Consider the following 22,485-nt stretch of genomic DNA (forward strand, 5'->3'; position numbering starts at 1 on the left):
GGATAGGCTTGTTAGGGGTGTTGTGTCAGGTAGGCTGGAGGACCTGGGAGAGTCAGAGACTGAGAACTCTAAAGATGAGTGAGACTTTTACTCAGTGTTGGAGAAGGTTTACTATTGGCAGAGAGAGAACTACACTGTATTTACCCCACAATATTTATATGTTTTAATCAATCCAAGTGCACAGAAATACTGTATGTTTCTACAGTGAAGGATTGATGAGTGATGCATGTGTTTATTGTTCAATGCGTGTTACTTGAACAGTACTTTTCAAGTTACTAAAACGTACTGTATATCAATACATTCATGTTTAAAAAAAATATACAAAAGAAGGCTATTACTTTTCCTGTGCGCACGCATCTCTTATCTACAGGGAGTGGCACTAGGGGGTGGTGGTAACATCAAGATTAGAGTGGTGGGCCAGTAACCAGAGGTTTGCTGGTCTGAATGGCAGGGCTGACGGGGTTAATCTAGCAGGAGTGAGCTGGAGGGGTTGCTGGCATCAGAATCACCAACATGCAGTAAAGTTTATTGCCAGCAGGTAACAGTAAAGTATATAATGTGATCTAGGATCAAAGTTGATCCTCAGTTGAGTTGGTGATTTTGTCATTGTCACTGATCTTTGGAACTAGAATGTTCAGAGCCAAGCCTCAACAACCAATCAGACTTTAATATCTGATGGCAATAAACTGGACTGAATGTTGCTGATTATCTCATGCTTTTCCTACACAAGGAGATTAGACATTCTTCAAATTCTACTAAATGTATTCACCTTATGTATCTTGACAACAAAGACCCGGACATATTTATTGCAATCATTTTTCAACTTCTGCAACATTGACAAACAGGGAGGAGATGTCTGAATATAAATTAAATGTATCAAAAGTATTAAATAAAATGCACATAATCTGAAAGATATGTTTATTCTCTGTTGAGGAATTTCAACGTTTGTTTTAATTCTGTATAAGCAAAATTACGCAGACGTTAGCGCAGTTAGCATTCCTATAAAGATAACATTGATGGTTAGCTAGCTAGCGAGATGTGGCACAACAGTTATCCACATAAACAATATTTCCATTGTTTTGGTCCTTTGTTAATCGTATTCTGTCTCTAACAACATTGTCCTTTCAAGTATTACTCTTTGATTGAAAAGGGAAATAGATACACTAGATACAGTCTTAATGTGCTAGCTAACTAACCATCCATGTTTTCTCTATGGGAATGCTAACTGTGCTAATGTCGCTGTCACGGCCGTCGTAGTGAATGGACCAAGGCGCAGTGGGTTGAGTGCTCATTTTGACGTTTATTTTTAAATAACCACGAACACTTCACAAAACATGAAAACGGCCGACAACATAACAGTTTGCAGGCTAACCCTAGCAGTGCAAAACAACCTCCCACAATTCCCAAAACAAACATACTCCTAATTATAGGACCTTCAATCTGAGGCAACGATACACAGCTGCCTCCAAATGAAGGCCCCAATCCCAATTACCTAAACATAGAATTAAACACCCTGAACAGACATAGAACTATACAGCATAGAACTAAACCAAAAACCCCGGAATACATAAATCAAACGCCCCTCTACATAAACACACACTCAAAACCCTATAAAACAAATACCCCCTACCACGTCCTGACCAAACTACAATAACAAATAACCCCTTTACTGGTCAGGACATGACAGTCGCAAGGCAGTTAACCCACTGTTCCTCGGGCGCCAAAGACGTTGATGTCGATTCTGGCAGCCCCCCGCATCTCTCTGATTCAGAAGGGTTGGGTTAAATGTGGAAGACACATTTCAGTTGAAGGCATTCCGTTGTACAACTGACTAGGTATCCTCCATTACATTGAGAGGATGGTTGCCGTTTCATGGGCTCTTAACCAACCATGCTATTTTGCTTGTTTTTCAAATTTTTTACAACTTATTTTGTACATAATTTTGCTGCTACCATCTCTTATGATTGAAAAGAGCTTCTGGAAATCAGAACAGCGATTACTCACCTTGAACTGGATGAAGAATTTCTCTTTAATGAGTCGGACAAGAGGGATTTACTCCAGACACCCGAACAGGCCCTCATCCACCGTCATTCGCAGGAGAAAACGACAAAAAAAATATCTCGAAAAGAGATCAGGTGCCTTGTGAGGATTTGCCGACGAGTGGCTAATTTGTTCTTGCCATCCGTACTACTGGCCAACGTACAATCACTGGAATATAAATTGGACGAGCTAAAAGTGTCACACCCTGATCTCTTTCACCGGTCCTTGTTATTGTCTCCACCCCCTCCAGGTGCATTTTTTCTCATTCACCTGCCTTTGCTATTCTCCTTTTTCTAGTCCTCCTGGTTTTGACTCTTGCCTGTTTCTGGACTCTGTACCCACCTGCCTGTCCATTCTGCCTGCCTTGACCTCGAGCCTGTCTGCCACTCTGTACCTCCTGGACTCTGAACTGGTTTTGACCGTTTGCCTGTCCATGACCATTCTCTTGCCTACACCTTTTTGGATTATTGAACTTAGACTCCAACCATCTGCCTCCTGTTTTTGCATCTGGGTCTCGCCTTGTGCCATGATAAGAAGCACGTATATAGTACCAATGGGACATTCAAAAATGTAATATCTTATGTTTCACCGAGTCGTGTCTGAACGACAACATGAATAACATACAGCTGGTGGGTTATACATTGCATCGGCAGGATAGAACAACAGCCTCTGGTAAGACAAGGGGTGGCGGTCTATGTATATTTGTAAACAACAGCTGGTGCACGATATCTAAGGAAGTCTCGAGGTTTTGCTCGCCTGAGGTAGAGTATCTCATGATAAGCTGTAGACCACACTATCTACCTAGAGAGATTTCATCTGTATTTTCCGTAGCTGTCTACATACCACCACAGATGGATACTGGCACTAAGACCGCACTCAATGAGCTGTATACCTCCATAAGCAAACAGTTAAATGTTCATCCAGAGGCGCGTTCCTAGTGGTCGGGGACTTTAATGCAGGGAAACTTAAATCCATTTTTAGCAAATTTCTATCAGCATTTTAGATGTGCAACCAGAGGGGGAAAGAAATCTGGACCACCTTCACTCCACATACAGAGACGCGTACAAAGCTCTCCCTTGCCCTCCATTTGGCAAATCTGACCATAATTCTATCCTCCTGATTCCTGCTTACAAGCATAAATTAAAGCAGGAAGCACCAGTGACTCAGTCAATAAAAAAGTGGTCAGATGAAGCAGATGAGGGACTGTTTCACTAGTACAGACTCCAATATGTTCCGGGATTCTTCCAATGGCATCGAGGAGTACACCACATCAGTCACTGGCTTCCTCAATAAGTGCATCAATGACGTCGTCCCCACAGTGACTGTACATACATACCCCAACCAGAAGCCATATAGTACAAGCAACATCCGCACTGAGCTAAAGGCAGGAGCTGCCGCTTTCAAGGAGCGGGACTCTATAAGAAATCCCGCCATGCCCTCGGGACGAACCATCAAGCAAGCAAAGTGTCAATACAGGACTAAGATCAAATTGTACTACACCGGCTCCGACACTCGTCGGATGTGGCAGGGCTTGCAAACCATTAAAGACTACAAAGGGAAGCACAGTCGAGAGCTGCTCAGTCGAGAGCTGCTCAGTGACATAAGCCTACCAGACAAACTGAACTACTTCTATGCTCACTTCGAGGCAAATAACACGGAAACATGCATGAGAACACCAGCTGTTCCGGACAACTATGTGATCACGCTCTCCTCAGCCGATGTGAGTAAGACCTTGAAATAGGTCAACATTCACAAGGCCGCAGGGCCAGACAGATTACCAGGATGTGTACTGCGAGCATGTGCTGACCAACTGGAAGGTGTCTTCACTCACGTCTGTAGCCATAAAGTGCTTTGAAAGGCTGGTTATAGCTCACATCAACACCATTATCCCAGAAACCCTAGACCCACTCCAATTTGCATAATGCCCTAACAGATCCACAAATGATGCAATCTCTATTGCACTCCACACTGCCCTTACCCACCTGGACACAAGGAACACCTATGTGAGAATGTTATTCATTGACTACAGCTCAGCTTTCAACACCATAGTGCCCTCAACACTAATCAATAAGCTAAGGACCCTGGGACTAAACACCTCCCTCTGCAACTGGATCCTGGACTTCCTGACGGACCGCCCCCAGGTGATAAGGGTAAATCAAATCAAATCAAATCAAATCAAATCAAATTTATTTATATAGCCCTTCGTACATCAGCTGAAATCTCAAAGTGCTGCACAGAAACCCAGCCCAAAACCCCAAACAGCAAGCAATGCATGTGAAAGAAGCACGGTGGCTGGGAAAAACTCCCTAGGAAAAAACTCCTGAGAAAGGCCAAAAACCTAGGAAGAAACCTAGAGAGGAACCAGGCTATGAGGGGTGGCCAGTCCTCTTCTGGCTGTGCCGGGTGGATATTATAACAGAACATGGTCAAGATGTTAAAATGTTCGTAAATGACCAGCATGGTCAAATAATAATAATCATAGTAATTGTCGAGGGTGCAACAAGCACGTCCGGTGAACAGGTCAGGGTTCCGTAGCCGCAGGCAGAACAGTTGAAACTGGAGCAGCAGCATGGCCAGGTGGACTGGGGACAGCAAGGAGTCATCATGCCAGGTAGTCCTAGGGCTCAGGTCCTCCGAGAGAAAGAAAGAAAGAAAGAGAGAATTAGAGAGAGCATATTTACATTCACACAGGACACCGGATAAGACAAGAGAATACTCCAGATGTAACAGACTGACCCTAGCCCCCCGACACATAAACTACTGCAGCATAAATACTGGAGGCTGAGACAGGAGGGATCAGAAGACACTGTGGCCCCATCCGATGATACCCCCGGACAGGGCCAAACAGGCAGGATATAACCCCACCCACTTTGCCAAAGCACAGCCCCCACACCACTAGAGGGATATCTACAACCACCAACTTACCGTCCGAAGACAAGGCCGAGTATAGCCCACAAAGATGTCCGCCACGGCACAACCCAAGGGGGGGGCGCCAACCCAGACAGGAAGACCACGTCAGTGGCTCAACCTACTCAAGTGACGCACCCCTCCCATGGACGGCATGGAAGAACACCAGTAAGTCAGTGACTCAGCCCCTGTAAAAGGGTTAGAGGCAGAGAATCCCAGTGGGAAGAGGGGAACCGACAAGGCAGAGACAGCAAGGGTGGTTCGTTGCTCCAGCCTTTCCGTTCACCTTCACACTCCTGGGCCAGACTATACTTAATCATAGGACCTACTGAAGAGATAAGTCTTCAGTAAAGACTTAAAGGTTGAGACTGAGTCTGCGTCTCTCACATGGGTAGGCAGACCATTCCATAAAAATGGAGCTCTATAGGAGAAAGCCCTACCTCCAGCCGTTTGCTTAGAAATTCTAGGGACAATTAGGAGGCCTGCGTCTTGTGACCGTAGCGTACGTGTAGGTATGTACGGCAGGACCAAATCGGAAAGATAGGTAGGAGCAAGCCCATGTAATGCTTTGTAGGTTAGCAGTAAAACCTTGAAATCAGCCCTTGCCTTAACAGGAAGCCAGTGTAGGGAAGCTAGCACTGGAGTAATATGATCAAATTTTTTGGTTCTAGTCAGGATTCTAGCAGCCGTATTTAGCACTAACTGAAGTTTGTTTAGTGCTTTATCCGGGTAGCCGGAAAGTAGAGCATTGCAGTAGTCGAGCCTAGAAGTAACAAAAGCATGGATTAATTTTTCTGCGTCATTTTTGGACAGAAAGTTTCTGATTTTTGCAATGTTACGTAGATGGAAAAAAGCTGTCCTTGAAGCAGTCTTGATATGTTCTTCAAAAGAGAGATCAGGGTCCAGAGTAACGCCGAGGTCCTTCGCAGTTTTATTTGAGACGACTGTACAACCATCCAGATTAATTGTCAGATTCAACAGAAGATCTCTTTGTTTCTTGGGACCTAGGACAAGCATCTCTGTTTTGTCCGAGTTTAAAAGTAGAAAATTTGCAGCCATCCACTTCCTTATGTCTGAAACACAGGCTTCTAGCGAGGGCAATTTTGGGGCTTCACCATGTTTCATTGAAATGTACAGCTGTGTGTCGTCCGCATAGCAGTGAAATTTAACATCATGTTTTCGAATGACATCCCCAAGAGGTAAAATATATAGTGAAAACAATAGTGGTCCTAGAACGGAACCTTGAGGAACACCGAAATTTACAATTGATTTGTCAGAGGACGAACCATTCACAGAGACAAACTGATATCTTTCCGACAGATAAGATCTAAACCAGGCCAGAACTTGTCCATGTAGACCAATTTGGGTTTCCAATCTCTTCAAAAGAATGTGGTGATCGATGGTATCAAAAGCGGCACTAAGATCTAGGAGCATGAGGACAGATGCAGAGCCTCGGTCTGACGTCATTAAAAGGTCATTTACCACCTTCACAAGTGCAGTCTCAGTGCTATGATGGGGTCTAAAACCAGACTGAAGCGTTTCGTATACATTGTTTGTCTTCAGGAAGGCAGTGAGTTGCTGCGCAACAACTTTTTCTAAAATTTTTGAGAGGAATGGAAGATTCGATATAGGCCGATAGTTTTTTATAATTTCTGGGTCAAGATTCGGCTTTTTCAAGAGAGGCTTTATTACTGCCACTTTTAGTGAGCTTGGTACACATCCGGTGGATAGAGAGCCGTTTATTATGTTCAACATAGGAGGGCCAAGCACAGGAAGCAGCTCTTTCAGTAGTTTAGTTGGAATAGGGTCCAGTATGCAGCTTGAGGGTTTGGAGGCCATGATTATTTTCATCATTGTGTCAAGAGATATAGTACTAAAACACTTTAGTATCTCCCTTGAGCCAAGGTCCTGGCAGAGTTGTGCAGACTCTGGACAATGAAGCCCTGGAGGAATACCCAGATTTAAAGAGGAGTCCGTAATTTGCTTTCTAATGATCATGATCTTTTCCTCAAAAAAGTTCATAAATTTATTACTGCTGAAGTGAAAGCCATCCTCCATTTGCGAATGCTGCTTTTTAGTTAGCTTTGCGACAGTGTCAAAAAGAAATTTCGGATTGTTCTTATTTTCCTCAATTAAGTTGGAAAAATAGGATGATCGTGCAGCAGTGAGGGCTCTTCGATACTGCACGGTACTGTCTTTCCAAGCTAGTCGGAAGACTTCCAGTTTAGTGTGGCGCCATTTCCGTTCCAATTTTCTGGAAGCTTGCTTCAGAGCTCGTGTATTTTCTGTATACCAGGGAGCTAGTTTCTTATGACAGATGTTTTTAATTTTTAGGGGTGCAACTGCATCTAGGGTATTGCGCAAGGTTGAATTGAGTTCCTCGGTTAGGTGGTTAACTGATTCTTGTCCTCTGACGTCCTTGGGTAGGCAGAGGGAGTCTGGAAGGGCATCAAGGAATCTTTGGGTTGTCTGAGAATTTATAGCATGACTTTTAATCTTCCTTGGTTGGGGTCTGAGCAGATTATTTGTTGCAATTGTAAACGCAATAAAATGGTGGTCCGATAATCCAGGATTATGAGGAAAAACATTAAGATCCACAACATTTATTCCATGGGACAAAACTAGGTAGGTAGGTAACAACACATCCGCCACGCTGATCCTCAACACAGGGGCCCCTCAGGGGTGTGTGCCCAGTCCCCTCCTGTACTCCCTGTTCACTCATGACTGCACGGTCAGGCACGACTCCAACACCATCATTAAGGTTGACGATGACACAACAGTGATAGGCCTGATAACCGACAACGACGAGACAGCCTATATGGAGGAGGTCAGAGACCTGGCCGTGTGGTGCCAGGACAACAACCTCTCCCTCAACGTGATCAAGACAAATCAAATCAAATCAAATGTATTTATATAGCCCTTCTTACATCAGCTGATATCTCAAAGTGCTGTACAGAAACCCAGCCTAAAACCCCAAACAGCAAGCAATGCAGGTGTAGAAGCATGGTGGCTAGGAAAAACTCCCTAGAAAGGCCAAAACCTAGGAAGAAACCTAGAGAGGAACCAGGCTATGAGGGGTGGCCAGTCCTCTTCTGGCTGTGCCGGGTGGAGATTATAACAGCACATGGCCTAGATGTTCAAATGTTCATAAATGTTCATAAAAGGAGATGATTGTGGAATATACAGGAAACGGCGAGCACGCCCCCATTTTTATCGACGGTGCTGTAGTGGAGCAGGTTGAGAGCTTCAAGTTCCTTGGTGTCCACATCACCAACAAACTAACATAGTCCAAGCACACCAAGACAGCCATGAAGAGGGCACGACAAAACCTATTCTCCCTCAGGAGACTGAAAAGATTTAGCTTCGGTCCTGTCACGCCCTGACCTGAGAGAGCTTTTTTATGTCTCTATTTAGGTTCGGTCAGGGTGTGATTTGGGTGGGCATTCTATGTCCTTTTTTCTATGCTTTGTATTTCTTTGTTTTGGCCTGGTATGGCTCTCAATCAGGGACAGCTGTACATCGTTGTCGCTGATTGGGAGTCATACTTAGGCAGCCTGTTTTCCTTTGGGGTTTGTGGGTAGTTAATTTCTGTTTAGTGTTTTGCACCTGACAGAACCGTTTGGCTGTCGGTTTCTTGTTTTTTTGTTTAATGTGTTCTATCTTTAATAAATTCATGATGAGCACTAACCACGCTGCGCCTTGGTCTACTCTCTTCAACGACGGCCGTTACAGGTCCTCAGATCCTCAAAATGTTCTACAGCTGCACCATCGAGAGCATCCTGACTGGTTGCATCACTGCCTGGTATGGCAACTGCTCGGCCTCCGACCACAAGGCACTACAGAGGGTAGTGCGTACGGCCCAGTACATCACTGGGGCCTAGCTTTCTGCCATCCAGGACCTCTGTACCAGGCGGTGTCAGATGAAAGCCCTAAAAATTGTCAAAGACTCCAGCCACCCTAGTCATAGACTGTTCTCTCTGCTACCGCACGGGAAGTGGTACCGGAGCGCCAAGTCTAGGTCCAAGAGGCTTCTAAACAGCTTCTACCCCCAAGACATAAGACTGCTGAACAATTAATCAAATGGCTACCAAGACTATTTGCATTCCCCCCCCTTTTACACCGCTGCTACTCTGTTATTATCTATGCATTGTCACTTTAATAACTCTACCTACATGTACAGTTGAAGTCGGAAGTTTACATGCACCTTAGCCAAATACACTGCTCAAAAAAATAAAGGGAACACTTAAACAACACAATGTAACTCCAAGTCAATCACACTTCTGTGAAATCAAACTGTCCACTTAGGAAGCAACACTGATTGACAATAAATGTCATATGCTGTTGTGCTAATGGAATAGACAACAGGTGGAAATTATAGGCAATTAGCAAGACACCCCCAATAAAGGAGTGGTTCTGCTGGTGGGGACCACAGACCACTTCTCAGTTCCTATACTTCCTGGCTGATGTTTTGGTCACTTTTGAATGCTGGCGGTGCTTTCACTCTAGTGGTAGCATGAGACGGAGTCTACAACCCACACAAGTGGCTCAGGTAGTGCAGCTCATCCAGGATGGCACATCAATGCGAGCTGTGGCAAGAAGGTTTTCTGTGTCTGTCAGCGTAGTGTCCAGAGCATGGAGGCGCTACCAGGAGACAGGCCAGTACATCAGGAGACATGAAGGAGGCCGTAGGAGGGCAACAACCCAGCAGCAGGACCGCTACCTCCGCCTTTGTGCAAGGAGGAGCAGGAGAAGCACTGCCAGAGCCCTGCAAAATTACCTCCAGCAGGCCACAAATGTGCATGTGTCTGCTCAAATGGTCAGAAACAGACTCCATGAGGGTGGTATGAGGGCCCGACGTCCACAGGTGGGGGTTGTGCTTACAGCCCAACACCGTGCAGGACGTTTGGCATTTGCCAGAGAACACCAAGATTGGCAAATTCGCCACTGGCGCCCTATGCTCTTCCCAGATGAAAGCAGGTTCACACTGAGCACGTGACAGACGTGACAGAGTCTGGAGACGCCGTGGAGAACGTTCTGCTGCCTGAAACATCCTCCAGCATGACCGGTTTGGCGGTGGGTCAGTCATGGTGTGGGGTGGCATTTCTTTGGGGGGCCGCACAGCCCTCCATGTGCTCGCCAGAGGTAGCCTGACTGCCATTAGGTACCGAGATGAGAATTTCAGACCCCTTGTGAGACCATATGCTGGTGCGGTTGGCCCTGGGTTCCTCCTAATGCAAGACAATGCTAGACCTCATGTGGCTGGAGTGTGTCAGCAGTTCCTGCAAGAGGAAGGCATTGATTCTATGGACTGGCCCGCCCGTTCCCCAGACCTGAATCCAATTGAGCACATCTGGGACATCATGTCTCGCTCCATCCACCAACGCCACGTTGCACCACAGACTGTCCAGGAGTTGGCGGATGCTTTAGTCCAGGTCTGGGAGGAGATCCCTCAGGAGACCATCCGCCACCTCATCAGGAGCATGCCCAGGCATTGTAGGGAGGTCATACAGGCATGTGGAGGCCACACACACTACTGAGCCTCATTTTGACTTGTTTTAAGGACATTACATCAAAGTTGGATCAGCCTGTAGTGTGGTTTTCCACTTTAATTTTGAGTGTGACTCCAAATCCAGACCTCCATGGGTTGATAAATTGGATTTCCATGGATTATTTTTGTGTGATTTTGTTGTCAGCATATTCAACTATGTAAAGAAAAAGGTATTTAATAAGATTATTTCTTTCATTCAGATCTAGGATGTGTTGTTTAAGTGTTCCCTTTATTTTTTTGAGCAGTATACATTTCAACTCAGTTTTTCACCATTTCTGACATTTAATCCTAGTAAAAAGTCCATGTCTTAGGTCAGTTAGGATCACCACTTTATTTTAAGAATGTGAAATGTCAGAATAATAGTAGAGAGAATGATTTATTTCAGATTTTATTTCTTTCATTACATTCTCAGTGGGTCAGAAGTTTACATACACTCAATTAGTATTTTGTAGCATTGCCTATAAATTGTTTAACTTGGGTCAAACGTTTCGGGTAGCCTTCCACAAGCTTCCCACAGTAAGTTGGGTGAATTTTGGCCCATTCCTCCTGACAAAGCTGGTGTAACTGAGTCAGGTTTGTAGACCTCCTTGCTCGCACATGCTTTTTCAGTTCTGCCCACACATTTTCTATAGGATTGTGGTCAGGGCTTTGTGATGGCCACTCCAATACCTTGACTTTGTTGTTCTTAATTAAGCCATTTTGCCACAACTTTGGAAGTATGCTTGGGGTCATTGTCATTTGGAAGACCCATTTGCGACCAAGCTTTAACTTCCTGACTGATGTCTTGAGATGTTGTTTCAATATATGCACATAATTTTACTTCCTCATGATGCCACCCTTTTTCCTTCAAACATAACGATAGTCATTATGGCCAAACAGTTCTATTTTTGTTTCATCAGACCAGAGGACATTTCTCCAAAAAGTACGATCTTTGTCCTCATGTGCAGTTGCAAACCGTAGTCTGGCTTTTTTATGGCAGTTTTGGAGCAGTGGCTTCTTCCTTGCTGAGCAGCCTTTCAGGTTATGTCGATATAGGACTCGTTTTGCTGTGGATATAGATACTTTTGTACCTGGTTCCTCCAGCATCTTCACAAGGTCCTTTGCTGTTGTTCTGGGATTGATTTGCACTTTTTGCACCAAAGTACGTTCATCTCTAGGAGACAGAACACGTCTCCTTCCTGAGAGGTATGACGGCTGGGTGGTCCCATGGTGTTTATACTTGCGTACTATTGTTTGTACAGATGAACGTGATACCTTCAGTCATTTGGAAATTGCTCCCAAGGATGAACCAGACTTGTGGAGGTCTACAATTGTTTTCTGAGGTCTTGGCTGATTTCTTTTGATTTTCCTTTGATGTCAAGCAAAGAGGCACTGAGTTTGAAGGTAGGCCTTGAAATACATCCACAGGTACATCTCCAATTGACTCAAATGATGTCAATTAGCCTATCAGAAGCTTCTAAAGCCATGACATCATTTTCTGGTTTAAAGGCACAGTCAACTCAGTGTATGTAAACTTCTGACCCACTGGAATTGTGATACAGTGAATTATAAGTGAAATAATCTGTCTGTAAACAATTGTTGTAAAAATGACTTGTGCCATGCACAAAGTAGATGTCCTAACCGACTTACCAAAACTATAGTTTGTTAACAAGAAATTTGTGGAGTGGTTGAAAAACTAGTTTTAATGACTCCAACCTAAGTGTATGTAAACTTCCGACTTCAACTGTACATATTACCTCAATTTCCTTGAGTAACCGGTGCCCCTGCACATTGACTCTGTACTGGTACCCACTGTATATAGTCTCGCTATTGTTATTTTACTGCTGCTCTTTAACTACTTGTTAGTTTTATTTGTTATTCTTATTCGTATTTTTAAAACTGCATTGTTGCTTGTAAGTAAGCATTTCACTGTGAGTTCTACACCTGTTTTATTCGGCGCATGTGGCTAATAACATTTGATTTGATTTGATCACTGGGGCCAAGCTTCCTGCAATCCAGGACCTATATAATAGGCGGTGTCAGAGGAAAATCCATAAAATTGTCAGAGACTCCAGTCACCCAAGTCATAGACTGTTTTCTCTGCTACCGCACGGCAAGCAATACTGGAGCGCCAAGTGTAGGACCAAAAGGCTCCTTAACAGTTTCCACCCCCAAGCCATAAGACTGCTGAACAATTAATCAAATGGCCACCGGACTATTACATTGACCCCCCTCCAATTGTTTTGTACATTGCTGCTAATCGCTGTTTATTATCTATGCACTTCACCCCTACCTACATGTACAAATTACCTCAACTATCCTGTACCCCCGCACACTGACTCGGTATATAGCTGTACCCCTTGTATATAGCCTCATTATTGTCATGTTATTGTGTTACTTAAATTATTATTTTTTTTAACTTTAGTTTAATTGTTAAATATTTTCTTAACTCTTCTTGAACTGCACTGTTGGTTAAGGGCTTGTAAGTACGCATTTCACGGTAAGGTCTATACTTGTATTCGGCGCATGTGAAAAATAAAGTTTGATTTGAATTATTGTTAATGCTGTCTTTGGTGTGCTCATCAATGCACAAGCACCTTTTTCTCACTCGATCCTTCTGGAATAGCTTGTTTTGTCGTGGGCCATAGACATACTGTATAACCCATAGAAGGGTTTTGGAACCTCTAACCCTGGCAATTTGACTGTTATTAAACTCATGGGTACACTACCAATGGCTGCCAGTCTTGACTTGAATGGAAACTGCCATCTATTGATTATGTGTCTATGGTTGGTTGCGGCTGTGAGTTTACCTTTCACAACAATCAAAATACAATCACGCTAAAAACATACAGTTTGGAAAGCAAATGCTGTCCTAACTAAATGTGTATTGTGATAGATATTTTAACATGATCATTTTTGATTGATAAAATATTAAATCACTTGTTTTCCTGAAATGAAGGGGATGATGACACAATCTTTCCGAGAAAGAGGGTATCTGATTTCATTAGTCCTCAACTCGTGCCTCAGACACTTTATTCAGGATAAATGGAGTTAGGCCTTGAGCTTGCCTGCCCTGAAGCAAGCTAGTTCTGAAGAATTTATTGCCACACAAATTTACCTGGCTATAAGGTGAGCCACTTTCATGGTACCGGTTATCCCGAGTTCAACTCAGAGTTGACCAAAGTTACCTCACTAACTCCTTCAACCTGATTCGTTAGTATAGGGCTCATGACAAAGCCCTCTCTGTTGCCGTCTCCTTGGTCCCACCTCTACAGCACTGTGCTCCCAGTTCACCCCCCCAACAAGCTGATCGCTGTGTCTGTGAATGCGTACACACACACACACACACACACACACACACACACACACACACACACACACACACACACACACACACACACACACACACACACACAGACAGAGGAGATATAACATACCACTACTTTCAAACAATCAACAAACCAATCAGTAATTAGGAATTGATGATTCATCAAAATGAGATGGTGAGTACTGAATGACTCCAACTACTCAAGGCCTTTGCAGCCTGTACGATTTTAGCTGTCTTATGCCACGATTTTGCAATCCCAGACAACATTTAAGTCGTGGGCAAATTCTTAGGTCGTAAACGATTGTCAGTCATCTTGGCTCCTCAGTGTGGCAGGGTCTAGGTCTGCCGATTAAGTACCACTACATGTGGTCGTAGGCTCAGACAAAGTTCTGGTCATGTCAGATTTTTTTGGCCTTTATCATGTAGCATGGCTGGTGTTACGAGCTGATCCCGGTGACTGACCAATAGGAACACGATCGGTACTGAGCATGCACACAATAATGCAATCATTGTGAAGTCATATTAATATAATAGTTTGATTTAAACATTTACATGCTGTGCAAGAGGAACGATTTCCCGAATAATCTTGTTTACGTGACACATCTGTAATCAGGCTACCTGATGGGATTTTGATAAATTCACAAATAAACTTTCTACCACAGCGACCATGTTATTTTGTGGAAGCCTATTGACTTCTGAATTCGGACATATAATGTTTGTAAGTAAAAACAATTTCTAAGATACATAGGCCTACCTTCAGTTTTTCTGAACTCACTTCACTCGCGCATAAGCATTAGGGCCGGGGCGATACCAGTATCAAGATACTTGTTAGTGTCATTGCAAGGAAACAAAACACGAAGCAAACTTAACTTCTTTAGGAAAACGGCCCTGATGTTAGAAAACAAACATATTCAGAGCATTTTCTCAAGTTTTCAGAACGTTTGTTGTTAGCTGGGATCTTTGTATCCCTCTCTCCCACCCTGTTTCCCTCCACCCCTCTCTCTCTGTATTTCTCTCTTAGTATGCAATCCATCTCTGAGAATCAGGAACTCATTATCAAAGTAAATTGCGAACAATTGTGAACAAAGGCAGCTCTACAATCTGCTTGTTTCATTTCTCCCAGTGGCTTTTTTCACCTTCGGCAGCAGTTATTCTGAACAATGTGTGAACTCAGATTGCACAGTGAATGCAACTTCCCTGAAGCTTCTAAAGAACATTAGCAATGATTTCCCCCCCAAAATGATGTGTCCCCATAGAGACGTGTGGCATCATGTCCATACAGACACCTCAAAGAGAGAGTAGAGGCCTGTTGAGCACTGACACACGCACACACTGATTCCCAATTACTCATGGCAGACAGGAACTCTACTTACAACTGCCTCAATGTAGAGATTGTAGAAGACAGCGGTGGTTGAGCTGGGCTTGAACCAGCAACCCTACGAATAGGGCAGCCAAGCGAATGTGTCCCACATGAGATGATTGATCTGAAAGGAGAGGTGAGGGATGTTCTGTCCTTTTACACTTCATAAATATGGACCTACCCACTCCTTTTACTGACAGAAAACACCAGGGGCACAGCTCAATGAGCTAATATGAGCTTCCTCTCAATGCTTTTATACAGTACGGGTTCATCTGATTTAGCTTTACCTCTCCTACCTCCTCATCTCTTCATCTCAATGGTCCTGGCTGGCTTCCTCTCCTCACCTTTCTTGTCTCCTCTTCTCCACTCTTTCCCTTTCTTGTCTCCTTTGTTTCCTCTCCTGAACTCTTTCTGCACTGATCTGAAAACGTAGGGGAGGAGAAAGTAATATTGGTGATGCTAACTAATTTACTTTCACCCCACCTGAATTTAATTTTACCTGTGCTGTTCTTTCACAACAGTGCAGTTAAAGGAAAGGAGAGAAGGAGAGGAAGCTATCTTAGAGTATACAGTACTATCAACGCAGTAGCCTATCAGATTGAACCAACTAATTAAACCATTAGACAAAACCATTATGTTATAAATTGGCGAGCATCTCCAGCCTATTCTCTTCTGGAATACGCCAGGAGGTGCCGATTCTGCAGGTATCAGATTACGTTTGGACTTGGTGAAATGTGGACACTATACCAGCCACTAGGGACAGGAGCGCCTATTAGCATCTAGTAGACTTGTCAGGTCCTAGAGTACCACTGTATGAGTCATAATACCCACAAAACCTAGCGGTCAAACAAAGAAATGGTTCCAATTCTTTTCCATCATTAATTTTCCCTATTTGTTTTTTTAGAAACACTTAAAATAAGGGCTGTGCTTTGTGTGGGCTTACGCTGGCTTGACGTTTCGATATCCGTGCAAATCTTTCTAGGACAAGGTGACTTTTATCAATATATTCGCCTGTCTTTACCCCCTAAAAATGAAATGCTAATTAGCTGCTAATGTGGCTATCATAAAGAACTACAAATGCCATGATGATCTGTACGAGACTACTGAATCCAGGCAAAGGTATGAATCTGGATTAACTATCTAATGTTAGCTAAATTGAGTGATTCATATTATTGGCTACATTTCTTTAACTTGACAGTTCTATGAACTGTCTTCTGCAAGTTTTAAATTTACACAATACCTGTTAGCAAAGGTGTTAGCTAGAGACGACATGCAAGAGCTTACAAGGATTTGTAGTCTTGCATGATGTCTACTTTGATGCTAATTATCATTTTCGAATCTGAGAGGAAATAAAGTGGAATATATGGATAAAAGTCACCTTGTCCGAGAGATATTTACATGGTTATCAAAATGTCATGCCAGGGTAAGCCTACACGAAACATAGCCCTTATATGAAGTGTTTTTTTGGATCCACTAAGACTCTTCCAAGAGCTGGCCGCCTGGCCAAACTGAGCAATCGGAGAGAACTCTTTGGCCTGAATGCCAAGCGTCACGTCTTGAGGAAACCTGGCACCATTCCTACGGTGAAGCATGGTTGTGGCGTCATCATGCTGTGGGGATGTTTTTCAGTGGCAGGGACTGGGAGACTAGTCAGGATCGAAGGTTCACCTTTCAACAGGACAACGCTCCTAAGCACACAGCCAAGACAACGGAGGAGTGGCTTCGGGATGTCTGAATGTCCTTGAGTGGCCCAGCCAGAGCGTCTCTGGAGAGACATCTTCCGTTTAAGAATGTTGGCCACTGTGTTCTTGGGGACCTTCAATGCTGCAGAAATGTTTTGGTACCCTTCCCCAGATCTGTGCCTTGACACAATCCTGTCTCGGAGCTTTACGGACAATTCCTTCAACCTCATGGCTTTTGATTTGAATACATTTGAAGAAATGTCTAAAAACCTGTTTTGGCTATGTCATTATGGGGTATTGTTTGTAGATTGCTGAGGATTTTTTATTTATTTAATCGATTTTAGAACAAGGCTGTAGCGTAACAAAATGTGGAAAAAGTCAAGGGGTCTGAATACTTTCCGAAGGCACTGTATATTTACTGCAACCGCCAACCGCAGGAAGGATTCAGGAGCCCGCTCTCAATGAGTGTAGACAGCCTGCTGCTCTGCTAGTGGTCAGATGGGGGAGGGGAGGAGGTAGGGGCCCACGTGGGTAACTGGGGGGCCCTGCCTTGATTGGGTAACTGAAAATAAAAAAGTTAACTGCATAATAAATAAATATGACTGGTCAGGGGCCCAACCACAGGAGCCCGCTCTCAATGTTCAAAATACACCAGAAAGCATAATTTAGCAACAGAGGATCAAAAGTTTCAAAAATATAACTGTGGATAAAATGCTATTTCAAGAGCATATGGGTAACTGCCAAAATAAAGGAAACACCAACATCAAGTGTCTTAAAAAGATGTTGGTCCACCATGAGTTGTCAGAAAACCTTCAATGTGTCTTGGGATAGAGTCTACAAGCAGACCTAAACCATGCCAGGAAAATACAGCCCACAAACATATTGCCACGGTCTGTGCCTTGCTGAAACTTTCACTCTTCTAGATCTGAAATAATTGGATGGCGAAACTTGCATCCACCCAACCAGAATAGCAAGTTGAAGCATTTCAGGCAATATTGAAAGTCAGGGTAATCCTTGTCCTGCAAATAATTTTTTTATATTTGAAAAAATAGATGCAGTAGGCATTTAGAATACATTGTGGAGTGGAGCTTTATAGTTATGTGTTGACATCACGTGCCCCGGGTACCTTCAAAATGATTCAGGAATAATTTATTTGAAAAACAGTCTCGATCATCATTTGTCGCAATAAAGAAAGTTTGACAAAAGAAAAATCCACCCCTGTCGAACATATACAAATGTTGTCTATGTTTAGAACATTTCTCCTTATAGCTGCCATTTCCATTACACATGTCCCAATGTTGTTGTTTTTTGCGACATTGTTTTTGTGAAATAAACCTGGGTCAATGAAAACCTGCCTAATGACTTCACTGAGCTTCAGCAGGTCCTCCACACAGCTCTCTCTCCAAACTACTCTGAGGCAATGCGCTGCATTTGCTAAGCAGCTAACATGCTGACCAAACTCCTCGCATGCGTGCGCCCGCATGCACCCGCGTGCGCCATCTAGCGCATGTTGATTTTGTCCACCCACACCAGACGCGATCAGGACACGCAGGTCGAGATATCAAAACGAACTCTGAACCAACTGTATTAATTTGGGGACGGGTCGGAAAGCATTAAACATTTATGGCAATTTAACTAGCTAGCTTGCTGTTGCTAGCTAATTTGTCCTGGGACATAAACATTGGGTTGTAATTTTACCTGAAATGCACATGGTCCTCTACTCCGACAATTCATCCACAGATAAAAGGGTAAACCGAGTTTGTTTCTAGTAATCTCTCCTCCTTCAGGTTTCTTCTCCTTTTTTGGACTTTATATCGTGGTTGGCAACCAACTTTGAGGTGCATTACCACAACCAACTGGGCTGGAATTTGGACCTCAGTTCATCTTTCAATCTCCCACGTGGGTATATGCTCCTAAAGACCAATGAGGAGATGAGAAAGGCAGGACTTGCAGCACGTCATGCATCACAAATAGAACCAAGTTCTATTTTAGCACCTGGCTACGCAGACGCTCGCGAGCAAAGTGGGTGCAATGATTGAATAACATGTAAGTGCAGTGGCAGTTCTAGCTTGTATGGCTCCCTGGGCGATCCCCCCCTTCTGCACTAACTGTAATTTTTATTCTGACATTTGGAACAACACAAATAAATAATCATAACATTTAGAAGTATATACATATAAAAATATATACAAAAATAAGACTCATAAATATCAAAAAGAAGTAACAAATACAACTACAAACAAATTGTAGTATAAATACAAATAAAAAAGAGAATGAAATTATTACACCATTACCCTATTGCTAACATAAAACACACAAATAAAACTAAATTGCACAAATCCTATATCACACAAATACACAAATAGAATAACACACTTATAAAGAAGAGAACCTGATTATTACACGATTGCACTTCAAACAAGAAACACACAAACTAAATTGCACAACTGCCATCTAACCCTTTCTTGCCTTCCTTGATGCAAGTCATCAATTACATTATCATAAGAAATCTGCCCAGCAATTGCATGGTTAATACTGATGACAGCAAGGCCACTAAAGCGTTCCTGTAACATGGTGGACCTCAGGGAGGATTTGATGAGCTTCAGCCTTGAAAAGCTCCTCTCTGCTTCAGCTACAGTCTCTGGAGGAGGAAGTCAGCTACGGTCTCTTCGATGGCAAGTCAGGCAAGTTCTTCATTTCTTGTGCAAGTTCTCTGTTCTTTATAGTGCAGTGTCATACTAAGAGAGAGACTTTGGAAAGTTGACAGCACTCAAAACTTCTCTCCCACATTTTCCAATGTGGAAAATCTTTCCTGAAGGGCTGAGGTTGCAGCATCAACAACGACATAAAAAATGGCACCTCCAGCTTCTTCAGGGCATCACTCAAAGGCTCATCAAATTATTCATATGAAAAGTGCAGCTTTGTGGATCTCAGTCTTTTTTGTTGTAGAACGGCCTCTACATTCATACCCTGGCAAATATCCTTGGCTGACATTTGTGCAGTCATAAAGCCTGTTGCCCTGTAGTTGCTGAGACCTCTCTCTGTCTTTCTGAGAAGACTGACTGCAACATCCACATGCATACTGGGAGACTGCATCAGCTTTCTCACATGTTGGATCTGGCTCAAGATGTCATACCACACCACTGTACAGATGCTGAAGCGGTATGATCCCACCTCCTCTGACAAGGACTGGGCCTCAAGCTTTATCAGAGTCTTTGGTTTGATCCCTCACCTCAATCAGTGCCTCTCTCACCGCTGCTGCCTGATACCTCAGTGGCTCGACACTCTTAACTTTACTCTCCCACCATGTCTCAGTTCACATCTTCAAAGTGATGTCCACATGTTTTTTCAGAATGGCCCATCGCTGTGTGGAGGCTGAGAACAAGGTGTACAGTTTGTGTAAGATGCCACAGTAAGCTGTGGCATCGACAGAACTTTTAGCAGAATCAGCCACAACCAAGTTCAATGTGTGAGCCCCACATGGCACAAATAGAGCTCTTGGATTCATTTCCAGGGGTCTGGCATGGACACCTTTGTTTTTGCCTCTCATGTTGGCCCCATTATCATAAGACTGTCCTCTGCAGTCCTCAAAAGGAATCAGGGATGCCAAATGAGAATCAGGGATGCCAAATGTTGGCCCATGGACTCCTCTGCCTCCAAAAAACCCAGAAAATGTTCCTTTATGTGGGGCTCCTCCTTCAGTGACACAATTACAATCACAACTGACAAATGCTCAGTGTGGCTGACATCTGAGGTGCAATCTAGAATGATAGAGAATAATTTTGCCAATCACTCACCGTTATTGAAATGACCTCGCTGCTCAACATGTCAATGAGTTCATTCTGTATTTGGCCAATGTAGTTGGTGGTGTGACTCGAGGTCTCTTTTAAGGCACGGTTAAGGTGCTCTTTCATGACTGGATCAAATTGTGCAATCAGTTCAACTTCTTTGAGGAAATTTCCATTTGATGGAGAGTACAGTGTCCCCTTAGTGCCAGATTTCTAATTGCCAGAGACTGTACAATAGCAGTCAGACGTGTCAACAACTCTCTCCATCTTATCCTCTCAGCCTCCATAAGTGCCATCTCGTGCTTATCAATTGTTTCCCCTTTTTTGATCCTCATTGCCAGTTCTTTCCATGTTTTCATGCAGTTTTGGTGTTCTGGACTGCTGTCGTGTGAAGTCAGCAAAGAACTTGCATGTTTCCAGTCTGTCAGTCCTGAGATAGCTAAATTAAATTAGAAAAGAGTTTGCAGCAGAAGAGGAAAATGCTGTTGTTTCTTTCAGAATACACCAACCAACTTCTAGGGATTATTTTCACCACTCACCAAGGTCTTCCTGAAATACTGGTGGTGGCAACTTCTTCCATCACTCTCATTCCTTGGGAAAACAAAGTTAGGTGGTACCTCAGTTGATCCTCTGCAAACTAGTTGTGTCCGAGTCCTGTCAGTCAGAACTGAAGGCCAGTCAGCAGGGTGTGTAGACAGTTGTTCATCTTCAGCAGCAGGATTTGGTGGGGATGCTGCTACAGGCATTTTTAATGGAGAGCACATGGGCATTAGTTTAAACACGTTGTTCACAGCATTTATAGTGGTGGAACATCCCACATACATACCCAGTAATAATAAAATCATCATTGTTACCGACCATATGGAAACTTAAAACTTTGCAAAAGGAAAATTATTTATTGTATTTATGTTATGCAGGGATGTACATATAAACACATGTACGTGTACCCACACACACACACACACACACACACACACACACACGTGCGCGTGCACACAAACACACCTGAAGAATCCTGCTGGGGAGAAGTGGAAGCAAATGGGTCTTCATCCTCATCCTCAGGCTCAGACAACATTTATGAAGACACCTGTGTGGCTGAGGAGGTGGATGGCTCCTCATCCTCAGGCTCAGACAACATTTATGAAGACACCTGTGTGGCTGAGGAGGTGGATGGCTCCTCATCCTGGCCAGTGCCAGAGGGTGCCCCAAAATATTTCAGAAGTGCCTCTGAATTTGCATTGAAATACAGTATATAAATGCAACAATATGTCTGAGAAACTATATATTCACAGTATTATGAATGAATTGTGGTTTATTTGGTAGCATTTCGTAGTGTGACTGAGTTGCCCAGTTGCATTAGTACTGTACAAAGTTAGATGTGCGCTATTTGATAGATTCCTCCACTCCCCCTACCTCGGGCTTCCAGTGGGGAGACCTGAGGTCAACCTACCCCCGCCCCCCCTCCCCATCTCGTACTTCTGAGTGGTGTGTTGTTATTGTTGAATAACATTTAGACTACGTTACCCAGCAGGCTATGCGGGTGGCAGGTGGTTGAAGAATGCCTTGCATGGCAAAACATGGAGTTTTCTAGCTGAAGTATATGCTCATTAAAAGTAGTTAAACCTACGCCAAGGTTTGTCATTATATAAGGAACAAACATAACATGGGGTCAGATTGGTAGTCGCTATGACGAGACAGAGAAAAGAAAGGAGTAACTCTGCACATTTCCGCGACGAAAATTGAACATTCTACCACAAGTCAAGTGACGTGAGTAGTCGAAGATGCTAGCTTGCAAGAGCAACGAGCCACAGCAGCGAGAGTGACAGCAGCGAGAGCGAGGCTGCATTAGAACT

This window comes from Salmo trutta, chromosome 12 (genome assembly GCF_901001165.1).
Source record: "Salmo trutta chromosome 12, fSalTru1.1, whole genome shotgun sequence".
Classification (NCBI taxonomy): Eukaryota; Metazoa; Chordata; class Actinopteri; order Salmoniformes; family Salmonidae; genus Salmo; species Salmo trutta.